Source organism: Metopolophium dirhodum, chromosome 7 (assembly GCF_019925205.1).
Source record: "Metopolophium dirhodum isolate CAU chromosome 7, ASM1992520v1, whole genome shotgun sequence".
Taxonomy (NCBI): domain Eukaryota; kingdom Metazoa; phylum Arthropoda; class Insecta; order Hemiptera; family Aphididae; genus Metopolophium; species Metopolophium dirhodum.
The window spans coordinates 4207784-4223983 of NC_083566.1; positions in this window are offsets into that span (position 1 = coordinate 4207784).

Sequence of the window (16200 nt, forward strand, 5' to 3'; positions counted from 1 at the left end):
AAAAAAATAAAACAATACCTCCAAGTGTAGAGGGGCGCGGCGGCCGCTGGATTACCGAACATAATATGCCAATTACACGTCACGTCCGACGCGTAGCCCGCGATATCGCTTATTTACAAAATGCCCAGATCACCCGGCAAGTGGCAACCGGTGTTGATAGACGACACGTTTTCCCGGGGGGGAAACTTTATCCACAGCGGTCGACGGCGATACGAGCCTCGAGACGTGATAATATTGGATCATCTGGCGCAGTCGTCTCGGTCCTCGCGTCCGCCGCCGTTTCATTTTGAATTTATTTTATTTTTACGATAACCATACACAATAGTACCATAACAGTATAGCGTGGCTTCGTATCGCTTTCTGCACTGTTGCGAGATCACACAATAATAGTAACAATGACATCGCTCCCGTTTTACGCTGCTAAATCATAAAAAAATAAATAACATTATAACATTATACTGTCATCATCGGGATAAGACGCGAGTCTCGTTAAGTAAGTGTTTTATCCGTCATAATTAGCTACCTATGGTGTGCAGCTGACGTAATCGTGTAGAACAAGTTTTCATCATCGTTATCACTCTATGGTATTCAATTAGTTTTTAGATAACTTATACGGTATACACTTATAACACGATGTCAATCAATTGATTCTATTCACACCTAGGTCTGCTGCAGGTGGGTACCGTCTATAGAAATGGAAGAATCGCGATAATACTATAGGAGTGGCTGTATGACATAAGCGCCAAAGGTACAAAAATGACTTATCATTTGCGCCAAAATGTGTATGACATAAGCGCCAATCTAATATTATATACCTGTTATACACATCATATGACATAACCGCCAAAGGTGCAAAAATTACATATAATTTGCGCCAAAATGAATATATTATATAAGTAGTTATTTAAAAATCTCTATAATATACATATAAATATAATTTTATAAAAAAATTTCAATAATAAATTATAATATGTATACAAGTAATTAATATAAATTTAATAAATCGGTTGATTGCAATTTTATAAGAAAATTACTAACAATAAAATATATGTTATAACACAAAAATTCTCACACGCACTGTCATGTGACAATCTATTCTAATCAGATAGTAAATTTGTCGATTAAGATTAAAGTTTGGAGTTTTTAAACGATATAGTTCTAAATTTAATATCTATTAACTGTGGCACAGGTACCTAGGATTTTGGCGCTTTCGTACGGTACGATTTTTTTTTCTTATCTCATTTTGGCGCTTATATGTCTTCCACCGGTAATAACGTTTGCCAAATTAGTTAATGCAAATTTATCAAACATATCGTAATGTTATTATTAAAATTGATTTGATTCGATAGTATATTTTATTTCACCTAATATCCTTAGTGCGCATTCGGCAATTTGATATTTTGAGCTGTGTGATGTATGATGTGTGATGTGTGTGTGTGTGCATTTATGACGTCATAATATTTGCATATGCATGATGGGTATTTAGTTTTAATCAGATTGGTTTTAATGGGACTTGCAGTCATTAAATCTACAGCTATCGCTCGAAAGTAAAATACCTACTGTGCCACTATATGAGCTTATTATGAGAATCTCTACGAATCAGGTAATTTACTATCTGAAAAAAAGGGAAGTTAGATGACTGGAGTATCTCAGTGAGTATTTTGCCGGGTTTGTTATTTAAGATCGTCATTCGGAAAAGTTTGGTCGCTGGTCGTTAGAAAATGTAAGTTTATACATGAATATTTTTATGAATATAAAAAAAATATACATTTTCTGAATATTTTTTTTGTTTTGCTTACTTTTTCTTGCTTATCTTCTCTTGGAATTACAAATACATATTCTTGAAAGTTAAAATCTAAAAAAAAAAATCACGGAGTATACTATTACCTACTACCGGAAAACAAAACCTCGACAAAAAAAATGAATTAGATAAAAAAACATGTGCATACCTTAGAATTGATAAATATAACGCATAATTCTTTTAATTCTTGTAATAATACAATTAAATCATATAATAGGGGGACGGAGTGGCTGAGCGGACTAAGACGTCGGTTGCGACGCACACCGACGTCGGTTCGATACCTCAGCCTTGGGTGGCATTTTTCTTCGGGCAAGTCACAGTGTCCGGAGAATAAGTGCCGCCCCACCCGGGCATGGCAGATACCTACGGGTGCCCATATCAAAAATTCTACCAAAACAAACACACACGTGTTCCTCCCCCTACCAACAAAAAAACCTACAAACAAAACAAAAATAGCTAATGGCCTTAGTTGCGGGGCTCAATAAAAAATAAAAAAATCATATAATAAGACTTCTTAAATAATTAATTGTAATGATATTATTCCTTTTTTGATAAATTCCTAACTGTACAATTAGGGTTTTAAAATTTCATTAAATTTATTTTCTTGAAATATTTCATGAAAAATTCATGAAATATTTCATTTTGATGAAAAATAAAAAAGGTTTATTATACCTAAAAGTTTATAGTCGTCAACTTCTAAGTGAATATTTTTAAAAGTTGGTTTATTGTATGAAACAAAGAAAATATGTAACATATTAATTTACAAGTTGTTTAACAAATCTATAATAGTTATAACAAACTATATGATCTAAGTATTAAATTTATTATTTACTTTATAATTACTGAAAATACACTATTATTTCATTCATTGTTGGAATTGACTTGAACTTTATTTCAAACCATTATCTTTTGGATAGCTGATATACGACAATATTTTAAAACTCATGTAAAAAATGTTTTTATTCTCAAAATAATGCCAGGAATATTTTTCAGCACAATATAATATAGAATATACAAATATGAAATAATAAATCAACCAAAATAATATGTTTTTCTTTAATTCTAAGTGTGTAATCAATGTATCGTTTCTAATCATCTATAACCAAACACGTTTAAAAGAAGAAAAAATATTTTTCATAATATCATTGAAATATTTCAAGAACAGTGAAATATTTCAAATTTAGAACCCTATGTATAATTATTATAAATTATAAGTTTCTCCATTTTAGGTTTGTAATTTTTTTTCTTCATCTGTATCATTTGTTTGAAATAACTACAGTAATTATTTAAACAATTGAAATGTATCGCTATATATAAATGTATTCAATTGAGTTAAAATAATTAGTTCACAATAATTACTATTATCTGCAGTAATATTTAATAAATACAATTTGCTAATGTTATAATTACTTAAAAAGTGGCTTGGCGTGGTGCGATGGTTACAATCAATCACAACACGTGATCTAAGAGTAAACACCGGCTTATTTAACCGTGTCATTAGGTTCTTAGTGAAAAATCCTTGCCACACATACAAATACAAGTCCTAATCCAACCGTACCCTCCCACACAGTAACAGGCTAATGACCTCAGTTGTAGAAGCTTTAAATAAATAATAATAAAAAAAAATTACTGAATAAATTGAGATATAAATAAAATTGACCATATAGTATTGCCTTATAGTATCATAATTTGATGAGACATTGTGTTCGTTTTTACTGAATTTAATAAGAAACGAACATTATGTGTTTTGTTGATTGTTATTATGTCAAATTATATGTATTTGTTCTATGGTGTTGTTTCGTTTTTTTGTTTTTATCAATTTTCGCGAAAAGTTTTTGGGTAGAGAAGTACTCAAAAAGTTTCATATAACATCTTTATAGATAATAAATCGAGTCTAGATATTACTTTTAAAAGGATATTTTTGGAGTTTTTTTCTCAAAAGTAGCTCTTAACGAAGCGAAAAACTACCAATCGCTGTCAGATAATTTTTGAAAAATGTCAGTGTATAAGATTTTTACCATGGATCGTTCGGAATCATTTTTTTAAATTCTATAATTTATTATTGTTTTTAAATGTTCCACCAAAACATACCAGAATTTCTCACTGAGACGAGTTAAACACCCGGAAACTGTGTCCTATCTGTCATTTTTATCGATTTTCTTAATGTTTTGTTCATAATGCATCGTATACACTTTTGTATGATTTTTAGTTCTCCCTTCCAAGTCATTAAGTACACGACAAAAAAATAAAAGCTTAATATGCAAATCGTAGTTTTATGGAATCATATTTGAAGCATTACCAATTTTTAATCGTATGAAATGTATTGCACGAAACACTACTTTTTTTAAAATATAATTTTCAAATATGTTCTCCGCTGAAAATGAATCGAAGTAATATTGTTAGAAATTATCTAATGTATTTATTTTGGCCAAAGCAAAACAAAATCATTGTAGAAAAAATGTTATTAGATCAGAAAAAAAAAATTTGTGCGAAAGTTTATGTACCTATGTTGAGGTTCACTCGTATAATGTTGAAATTACAATTTGGATTTTTGGAATTTGGAAACTATAGAATCAGATTAGATTTCCAAAATCAAAAATATAATTCTGTGTGTTATTATAGTTAACAGATAAATTCAGCGTTTTATTTATTATATTATGTAACGCGTAATTCGTTAACAATTATTTGTTCAAATATTTTCCTATTCGAGATCGAATAAAAATATAATAGTAATATTATTCACGTTTCATACACTATACTAGGTTTTTAATTCGGTTCATATTGTCTATTCTTAAGTGTTGTACTCGCCACTTAGTGTATAATTTTGTATTATTTCGTCCTTGCCTGTATTTTTGACTAAGTTGGACCCACCAGTTACCAGAATACAGTTCAGTTTGGATTGGTATTACAAGGTCTCTGGTACAAACGTACCTGAAGGAATTTGCGGTTTACTATATGTAATGTGAAATTGTTAGTGTTCTAACGTTCTACAAGTCGACTTCGTTACAGCCAGGGAGGTATTTTTTGGGGGAGACAAATCATAAATAGTCTTCTCAACTCCCCAGCATCCCCTCATTCACCTATAACACAATAGCGTACAAAAATTTTTTTATGATTATGATCGCTACAAGTCGCTTTGTTCAATGTTCGTCGTTCATTAGAGTGCCATCGTCATATTATTATATTCAGGAAATTTAACCTTGAAGTTTCCGTTACCTAGAAACAACGAAACCGGTCTACCTGAGAAATCCCATCCTGTCAACTACTTTTCAATGACACCTTCAGTTCGCTTGAAGGATCTTTTTTTCCCATTAAATGAGTTATTTTTGATCGAATTATTAGTTGTTATACATTATTAATTTGTCATAAAGATTTTAAAAACTCAACTTTTGTTTGAACTGATGTGATCGGCTCATGAAAAAAGTTTAAAGAGCGAACCCTCTTGTGATATTTCCGTCAAATGTTCAAAGATATAGTCAGCCGTAATAGAGTTTGACGTTCCATACATCAAATGAGACAGTTCTATATATACTGAACTAAGAAGTTCGACGCCGGATGTAGGCACCTATCGGTAATAAATAATAATCATTGCACTACGTTTAAACGTAATCAGCGCAAATGAGCTTTATGGTCGCTGACATTATATCAAAATGGTAATACGGCAAGATTTTTATAATATACACATGTTAAGTTAGACATACATTGCTGTAAAAAAACGGTGAAAGTCTATGTCTGCTACGAAACCGTTGAATGATTGTTATATATATAGTGACGCGAGAGAAGTAGAGAACTGTATCATAGCTATACGTGTATCGCTGCAAGCTTAGTAGATGACGTGCGGTGGAGCTTTTAAATTATTTAATTATAGTTTAAACATTTAAGTTAATTTCTACGAAATACTTATATGATCGACACGTCGTGGTTATATTATGCAATGACATTTCAAATTAGGTACAATTGATGTTATTTGTAAATACATCCTTCTATAGCACTATACACTTAGAAAAGCTTATAACGGCTATATACAGACAGTAGCGATAGGTCCCCGAGGACTTAAACAGTATAGTAGTTACACGTTGATATTAACAATAACTCGAGCTCTTCCATCGATTACCTGCTCAATGGAATTCATTCAGTTCCTATAATGTACAGTCCACGGATTTATCACGAGGCTTGAATTATTATTTTTCTATTACACAGACAGCTGATTAATAGAGAGACATTTTTTTTTTTTTGAAATTTATAAAGAATATCTATAAGTATATCATTTTAAAACAAAGTGACTTAGGATTAGTTTTTCTCATATAAGTAATGACATATTCTAGTAAATTAATACGATTGATACGAATTCGTTAAAATACATCTACTGCAACCTATTATATGCCACAAAAACCTTCAAATTACCTACATTTATCATAATGTGTTATATTCACTAACTCAAAAAATAGTATTATTTTATTAATTCGAAAATTAACCGAATTAACTCAACATTTCACAAATTACAAAAGAAAATCGTAAATATATAACTTAACTGATACCACGAGTTTAAATACATGAAATAAAATAATATTATTATTAAAATATTACCTAAATGCTAAAACTATATAATAAACTATTTAAATTGTAATATTATTTATAAATTTAATAATTGTCACAAAACCGGAGAAGTCGCTGTGCTGTTTAGTAGTTTTCCAGTGTATCTCATTATTATGTAAGGTCATAACTGTAATGAAAGTGTAAATTTGAAATTCATTAATGAAAAAAAAATTATACAGAGCAGAGTCCACATTTATTTATAGAATATTGTATATCGTATGCATCATATTACTATAAGTTATTTATTATTCTACTAATTAGATGGTTGGTTATATTCATTTGTAACTAAAACATAGTACCTGCCTATATTATATTATTGTTATAAACTTATAAAATTAAAAAATGATCATGACTGTGAATTTTTGATATTTTTCATAATGATTGCTATATAAGAACAACTTATGGTGCATTATGTATTAATTGTTCAAGCTATTTGAATAAGATACACATTTTTTATTAACATAAATAAAAAAATGAAAAACTAAAAACATTTGTCATATGTAAACGTAAAAAACTTCAGGCATGAGTATATTTGTGAAGTCATAATACTATGGGTTCTAAATTATTTATATAGTTTTGTCAAATGCTGGTGTTACGTAAAAAGCATTGTACATTTTTAACACCACACAGTGTAAACTAGACCTAATTTGCTACCGGAAACCCTACAATATTGAAGCATTTTTTTTGCTTTGAAAAGTGTCGTCAGATAAAAAAAACAAACACATCATTGTTAACCAATTTATTCATCACTCCGTTCGGAATCTAAAGCACTAAATGGTAAAAGTAACATTGAATCATTTAGAGAAATAAATTATCACCTAAAAGTTGAGCATATGAAGTTATTTTATGGTGTTATTGATCAGTTTTAATTTGTGTGGATGATTAAAAGCGCTTGCCTTAGTAAATTTGTTTTAAACTTATAAGAAAATACTAAATAGTAATTTTCAACATTTACTAAAATTATATGTAAAATGTTCATAAATATAAAAAAAATATGTTAATTAATATTTACTTAAATTTATTAAACATTTATTTTATAGATTAGGTACCTTAATATTATAGTTTTCAATCCAATATTTTTTTATGAATTTCATGAATGTAATAATTGTATAATGTAATACGTTGATTAAAAACGTACAATATTATACAGTCGAGGATTAGCAGAAATTATATTTGGTGAAACATTTGACAACTTGTCAATTCGATTTTGATGGTTGAAAATAAAATAACATTTATTTAAACTTTTGACATTAATTTTAAAACCAAATAATTTAAAACAAATATGTACACACCATCTATATTTAAATTAACTTAATTTTGATAGATTTATATAAAAAAAAAGAATAAATATTTTATTCATATTCTATAGGTCGTGATTTTTGGTAATATTTATTATAGCTTATAGTTTATATAACTATTTTTTTTGATTAATTGTATTTATCAAGATATAGTAAGTAATATCTTAGAAAATTAGAATCTATATTAGACATATGCTTTGATAATAACGATATTTGAAAAAGAAAATAAATCGTTTTTTTTTTAGTATTAATTTTTAGCCTCGTCCAGAAAAAAGAATACTACCTAACTCATAACCTTACTATCAACATATTTCGAAGAAATGTTAAACACAGCGATTACAACTGATTACTCGATAAAATCATTTAAAACACAGTGGTTTATTATTGTTTTTATTAATTAAATATCGTAACAAATCATAATTCTTAACCTTAAGTTGATAAATAAAGTAACAATTTGAAAAATAAAACTATTGTTGTTAAATATTTAACACTTAATTTAAAAAAAAAATTTGCACGTATAATGGAATTAATATTTTATAAATCTAATTTTCACTAACAATGGTTAATACAATTAAATTTAATAATATGCATTGACTTGGTAAAATAATTTCTAATATTTAATTTTAGATACTGAGCGGAGCGAGGAAACTAGTGGTTTTACAATGGTGTTTATTTTTTTTTTATCCTTCATACAAAATGTCTACTTTTTACTTCACTCTCATACATTTTAGATACCCCAGAAACTATAAATTATATTTCATAATAATTTTCTTATTAGTTTCAGTTTCTAAATTATATTATAGTTTAGTAGATATACGTATTATATCACTGTTATAATACAGTTTAATAATTAATTTTTGACATATTAGAAACTCATTTTAATAGTTGATGCTAAGTACATTTATTGTTAATTATTAATTGAAAACAAAATATAATTATAAAGACGTTTGAATTTTCAAGGCACTTTATACGGCACTTTGTAGTGGTTCTAAAGTTTCATATTGAATATAACTTCTAAGTTGAAGCAACAGCAAACTAATTTGCCATAAAAATAATTTACGTGTAGGTACGCGTTCACGGTTCACATATTATTAAGTGTTCATGTGTGTGAGGTAAGGAGAATATTGTAGTGCATTTATGTGACGCAGAATTTGACGGCAAAGGTGACACAAAAAGGTTTTTTTTACATTTATCTTTTAAATTGTATGTTTTTTCATAAAATAGTTTAAATCTGTAGATGAAAAAAAGGTCTTAACACTTTTATTCCTACAAATAATAATATTATCATGATATATTGCAGTTTTAACATTTTAAAAGTTATTATTTCCATGATACTATGCATTTTTTTTCCATAGCAACTTTCAGGTTGAGTGCTTGGCACATATTATTTTGTGGTATCGTCTAGATGTGTATTACTGTAATCAGGTTTTTTTTATGAAATAAGTTTCTAGTTAATATATTACTTGAGATTTTTAATAATTTTCAGCTTTGTGCGAATCATTCCAAAATTATTATTTTTTTTATCTAATAACCGGACTATCATATGCAGAAGACTGTGCAACTGTGCAAGGTACAGTTGGCTGCAGATTTGTTGTGGACTACAGTACATAGAGCTGCAGTAGATTTTCACCGTACGATACCCTAATACTGACTTTTCGAAGTTCATCGATTTTTCAGTTTTTATTTTACGGTTATGAGAGATTATTGCCTACACAACCAGTGTCCAGCGTGGTTTATCAGCCGATATGCCAATAGTCAGTTTGTGGCTCGTTGACTACAACGTGACAGAGCCACTGCAGTTGTAGTAGTACAATATAATAGTATTAATTATAACGGAGACAAATGTGTGAATTTAGTATGTTTTCGGGGAATGCCAAAAAATAATGGTAATAAAAAAAGTGATAAAAAAAAATAATAATGATAAATAAATAACAATAATGGTTATAATAAAAATAATAACAATAACAATAATCATAATCATAATATCGCAATAATATCGATAACGCCACGCACTATAGAATATGAACCACAAAAACGACTTACGAACCCATTTTTTTTTTAAAGCACACCAAGATCAAAACGTGTTATTTGTGTTTTGTCTCTGACGTTATATAAAATTACAAGAGGTTTTTCGATTACTATAATAGTAATACACTAATATATTATAATTGTGTTCTTTTAGAGAATATACAACAATGGCGACGACGACGACGATGATGATGATGATTGCATTATTATTTTAATAACCAAACCAATGCCTCGATAAATTATGGCGCATAACGATGCGCGAGGTACAAAGTTGGTTGTAAAATACTACTACCCATTAACAGCTTTATATGGCGGGGCCATTTTTTTCGTATGACTTAATCTTTGGAACTTCGTATTTTCTTGATAATGTTGCTGAACCGTAAACTATACAATGATTCATTTGAAATTTACGAGAAACGTATTATGATAAGACGAATGAAATAAACTTTATTCTTATTTTCGTATACATTTTTCTTTTACTTAAGTTTCAGCATAATAATATTATAACTGTGGTACACCTAATCAATTTCTTTTATAGGAAAAAAGAAAATAAAGAAAAATAATACATCCAATCGGGACGTTAAAAACAATGTAAGGGTTTATTTTGTTTTTGCGCAAATACAATATATAAATCTCAATTTAGTTATAAAGTACATTAATTATTGGAAATCGTAAGAGTTATTATCAGTAATTATAATATAATTGATTAAAACCACTTGAAAAATGATGTCGAGCCATGAAGTCATGAAGACTGGATATAAGTGTCAGAATTGGCTGTGGCTGTGAATGTGGCCGTTCTATGAGTGTCACCAAGTTTGGTGGTCACAGGTTTCATAAACGCACGTATCACCATAAAATTACGAACAGTGTGACAGATTTAGAAGATTATTATCTTTTTCTTTTTTCAACTTTGGGTTAATAAAAATGCTTTTCTATATACATTTTATTCTATCTATAGTCCGGTAGTCGGGGTCGTACGGTTTCCTGAAATACTGCACAAAGTGTATACATTTGGATTTGTCAGACAATTATTTTTGAAGTCTGATATTACTACAATCGTCCAATTGATATTGATTACCACCATACTACAATATTCTGACTTGGCAACGTTAATTCGGGATATGACTGGTGATTCACTCAGCAATTCTCATCCTTCTGAGAAATGATTTTGGTTTGAGAGTTTATTATTTCTATACCTATTTATGTAGGTAAGGTACTGATATGTGTATTATAAGAGTGTAATTACCGCAGGGTAAATATCAACTGAATTGTTATAATTTCACGTGTAATTCCACAATGGAGTTGAGAGTTTCGCTCAATAGTGATATATTATTTATGTTGGCGATCTGACCCAAGTTCTAACAAGTGGTCGGAAATCTGTTCAATTGGATATTACGTGTACCTACACATTTATTCGCACGTTCATTAAAAAAGTTTATAAGAGTCTTTGATCATCGACATTAACACCTCGAATAATTAAGTAAGTGGCGGTCGTTTGGAAATGGAAACTACCGAGACCGATCGAAGTAAGGTCCTTATTAAGCGCAGCTGACAACTCGGAAACAACCCAGATGAATATTGAAATCTCAAAAAAGAAGGAAGAGTTTTTTCGCCTATTTTGGGGGCCAAATATTAATCAGGCGAGGTATAAGAAGTCCATCTCAATCTTTGTTCTGAGATTATCTATTTAAATAACTAGATTTTAGAATTGTTTTCTACTTATTATATACGGAAATTATGTATTTTATCGGACATGTTCGTGCGATGTCCTAACAGTTATTTCCGTGGTGATTTTATGGTGCACTAAGTAATTTATATATTTTACAATTGTAATTACAGTTTACAATAATTTAATTTGGAACCATTCGACTAAAACATCAATTATTAAATCTAACACGACTTATAAGATAATAAATCAATTATAGACACAGAGTTTATATGAATTCAGACGATTGACGATAAACCAGACTTATAAAACTATTATTTAACAAGATGGTTTTAAGTTTTTCAATAAAACATATTTTATTTGCTTACACTACTACGACGATTTAAAATACAAAAATGTATTTCAAGCAATACAAACAAGTACACACAACTATATAATCGATCGAAACTAAACACATTTTATAAATAAGATTTTCAAACTGCAAAGTGCTTATGTAACTATTTTTCTTTGAACATTAAATTTAACGATAATTAAATAAATCAAACATTCCTTTATTAAAAATCATTAGAATACAAAAATAAAGCCATACCTACTCTTAAAACAGAAGTTTCAAAAATTATTATCAAATTATAAAGATTGTATTATTGAGGGTGAATGTTTGAAAATAAGTTTTGGTTTCTAAAGGCTATTACGAAAGAAAATAATTTGATAAAAACTTCTGTTTAAATACAATATTTAAAACCAAAACTCCATAACCCAGGAATAAGGATTTAGAAAAACAAAACAAAATGTTTAGTTAGTCTGTTTACGCTTACGTTTTAAGTGTACTGTTTTCTATAGAACTCTACAAAGTTAAGAGAAGTCTGAAGGTTTGGTTGCTTCAAAGAGTTTTTAAGAATTCGTGTAATTTTGTTCTTATGAATACAGAGTAAAGTTATCTAGTTAACAAATTCACAGATAAAGAGTTTTTCTCAACTTTTGAAAATACACTTCTTCTGTGTCACGTCTGATGATGCTAAACCAATTTAACCCTCGGTAAAAAGCCACAAAATGTGATAACTATGCTATTTCACATATAACACACAACTTTTCCAACTAATTTGGTACATCTTTTATGTAAGTAATACAATAATTATTATTTTTACGCATTTCATTAATATTTTACTTTACTATGCACGGACATTTTTATTTCATATTTCTAACTATCTATGTATTGTATACAGTTGGGTATGTACAATGTACATTTTTTCTGAGGGAGGGGGGGGGGGGTTAATATTTTATATTTTATTAATCACTACCAACTCTTTTATAATAATTTTAAAATTAATATTTATCATTAAAATTTAATAACAATAGCATACACCCAGTTAATGTTTTCAAAATTGTTCATAGGTAATGTGTCACTTATAATAACTTAAATTAGAGGGAAAAAAGCACAAAAAAAAATATGGAAAAAAATGTGTTTACAATGATGTGTGATTTTTTTCGGATAGTAAGCATGCTTTAGTTTTTGAGATCAGTATCTTTTCTAGTGAACCTAGTTCGTAATTTTGGGAGGTCAAAATTGAAAATTCCAAGTAGTTTTAGAAAGCGTCGAGAAATACAACCAACAAATTACGAAAAACCTCTAAAAATGGTATTTTAATTTCTAATGGTTTGTATATCACCATAGCAATGAATAAATAATAATAATAATATTATAAGGACTACGCTAACTGCTCAGAATCGTTTTTCGTGTACAATGGTTTATCATTGTATTCAAATATAATACATCCATTACAACTACTATACAGCAAATCGGTAACCTACACTTGTCCACCTTTTTAATCAATTAGTCTTCATTGGCATAGCGATTTTTATATCAATGCTATTCGATGAGCTTTTATACATAATCAGAACTCAGTGACACACATTAACCAGATATTTTTTAGACAATTTATAATCAATGTTCATTCTCCCAGATTAAATTCAGGTTAAATATGTCCAAAAAACTACTCCCGACTAAACTATTCTTTTGAAAATCAATATCTATGGTTAGATAATATTATGTAAATTTAAACATATATGTTGTACCAAAATATTACAACAACAACATTGATGAAGGTTATTATAAGTCTGACGGTACTTTGTATTACTTTTACCATAGTATTTTGCAAGACGTGCTACAACATTGATCATCAAAATAACTCAGATTTATTAACATGTGCTATTTCCTGTTTTTTATCACATGTTCTATTATAATATACAAATTAATTATACTTACTGTACTATAATTATATTGACAGGTGAAAGAAGTAACTCTTCTCCAAGTTTTATATTTTAAGCCATTCCTCAAAAATCATAATACAGTGAAACTTCTATAATATATTGAACTTCTATTTAACCTCATTTTTTGTTCAACGAAATATTTTTAAGTACAAAACCAAATCACAACCAATCTTATTTCATTCTATTTAACAAATTTTCTAAAGCACATATTTTTTTTTTTTTGTTGCCCACGAGACTTTAATATTATGAAAGTTTCGATGTATCTTTCACCTTTCACTTTTTTATAATTTTTTTAATTCTTTTAATATTATTGATTTTGTATTAGAAATACTAAACTGTTTTGTTTTTATTGATCGAAATTATGTTTACCTATATCGACATTGCTGCAGTTGTTGTCCAATGCATAAATAACGAAATTATGTATCAACGTGTAAATTGCAAGTTTATTTATTTTCATCACCTTAAGAAATTATTATATTTACTTATTTCGTTTCTCATTAAACATTGACGATCGTAATAGCATATAATGCAAAAGTAATTAATACCTATGATTAAAAAAAAAATTGTCAAGTACATCCAGTTCTATTATCCAGATTATACTATCATATGAGAAGCTGAAAGAGTATTATGTGTTTCTAACATAATGACATCAATATTTCCTTTTGAATACAAAATTATGAACATTAACTAGTCAACATTTTAAATTTATTGACTATATTTGTTGAAAAAATTTTGCGAAATTGCCTGTTACCGCTAATGTCTGGATAATAAAAATTGACGATATTGACTATTTGTTTTTTGACAATGAATTATTTACTGCACTACGTTATGCCGGCCTAAAATACGTAGTCATTAACGGTAAAGTAATATATATTCTTTTAAAATTTGATGATGACCTAGTAATTCATGTATAAAAGTTTTAAGGAAAAAAATATTGTATATCACAATAAATTAATAAACAATGTTGTATCAAAATTATTTTAAATTTTAATACTTATCTCAAGTATGAAAATATATATGTTAATATAATTTATATGTCAGTTATACACAAACATGATTTGAATATGCACAACTGTAATATTGTTAAGTAGATATCAATATTTAACTGCAGAATGACATTTCGGAAATGGGATAATTTCCCTTTGGACATTTTAGTATCTCCACGTAGATTCATCCCCATCAGTCCTCATAACCTATTGGCAACACTATATTTCCCTTAAATATTCGGGTTTATCACTGTGCTGGTATTATTATTGGATTGATTGACATTATATTAAGTAAATTAAGTAAATTGAACATTGTTTGTTAAAATATTTAACTCGTAACTATGTCAAATACGAACTATGAAACATTCATGTTTCCATATTATGATACCCATCTAAACGCACAGAAGGACACACAAATATTATATTACATTTTTATCATTATTTTTTGTTCTTCTACGTTTTAAATTTATAACTATAATATTATTATACTATAATATAGGATTACATAAATGCAAATACAATAATATAAATACCAATTGACATCTTGTGTACGCATTAAATTGGGAGGGATTTCATTAAGAATAACATGAAATAAAATATAATATTAATCGTTTAGTTTGATAAAAGTTTATGCACATGCATAAAATAACGTTTTGAACTAAACACATTGGGTCCACGTAGGTAGTAGAGCAATTCGATATATTATTTCACTTGATGATAATATTTCATTTCGAATTAGAACGTGTAACATAGTGGGATACATTCCAGGTGATCCAAAGTCAGAAAAATAATAAGGTACTGAATCATATAAAACAACACAAAAACATAATATACAAATGTGTTAAAATTATTACAAGATATCAATTATATTCGAAAGTGAAATGCACATACACGTTGTTCTACAACTTAACAAAATTATGAATTATATATAGGTATTGTCTTTGTTTCTTATTAGATATTTTGTAAGTATATAAAGTTCTATTATTAAGTTTATTATAAAGTATTCATGTTTACTTTTACTATCAAATTTTTGATTCAACAAAAGTTTGTTTTAATGTTTAATTTAATGCAAAACTAACAACTTTTAACGTGATTTTATTTAATTTACAATTGCATAGGCATAACATAATATGGCATTTATTAAACGGTAAGTACTATCACAATCATATTCGTTTATATAATATATTTTGTTGAAAACCTGAAATTCAACTATTTTCACTTCAATAATTCCACGTTATTTTTAAAGCTTTTTATAAGTGAAAAATAAGGATTGAATTATATTTAATTACTTATATTGTATATGACACATACATTGTATGTTATATTAAAATTTACAAATAACGTGAGGTTGTAAAATTAAATGTAAAAAAAATCACTCCACTGTATAGTTGTTTCAAGTGCACCTCGTCATTGAGAAGGTCGCTGTAATAATTAATATGTTATTTGAATTCTGTGGTAAATCGTTAAACACGAAAAACAATTCCGGACGGAGATGGTGTTTAATTTAGCCTCTTATGGCTTACGATATGTTATAACTGATTTACATGAATATAACTA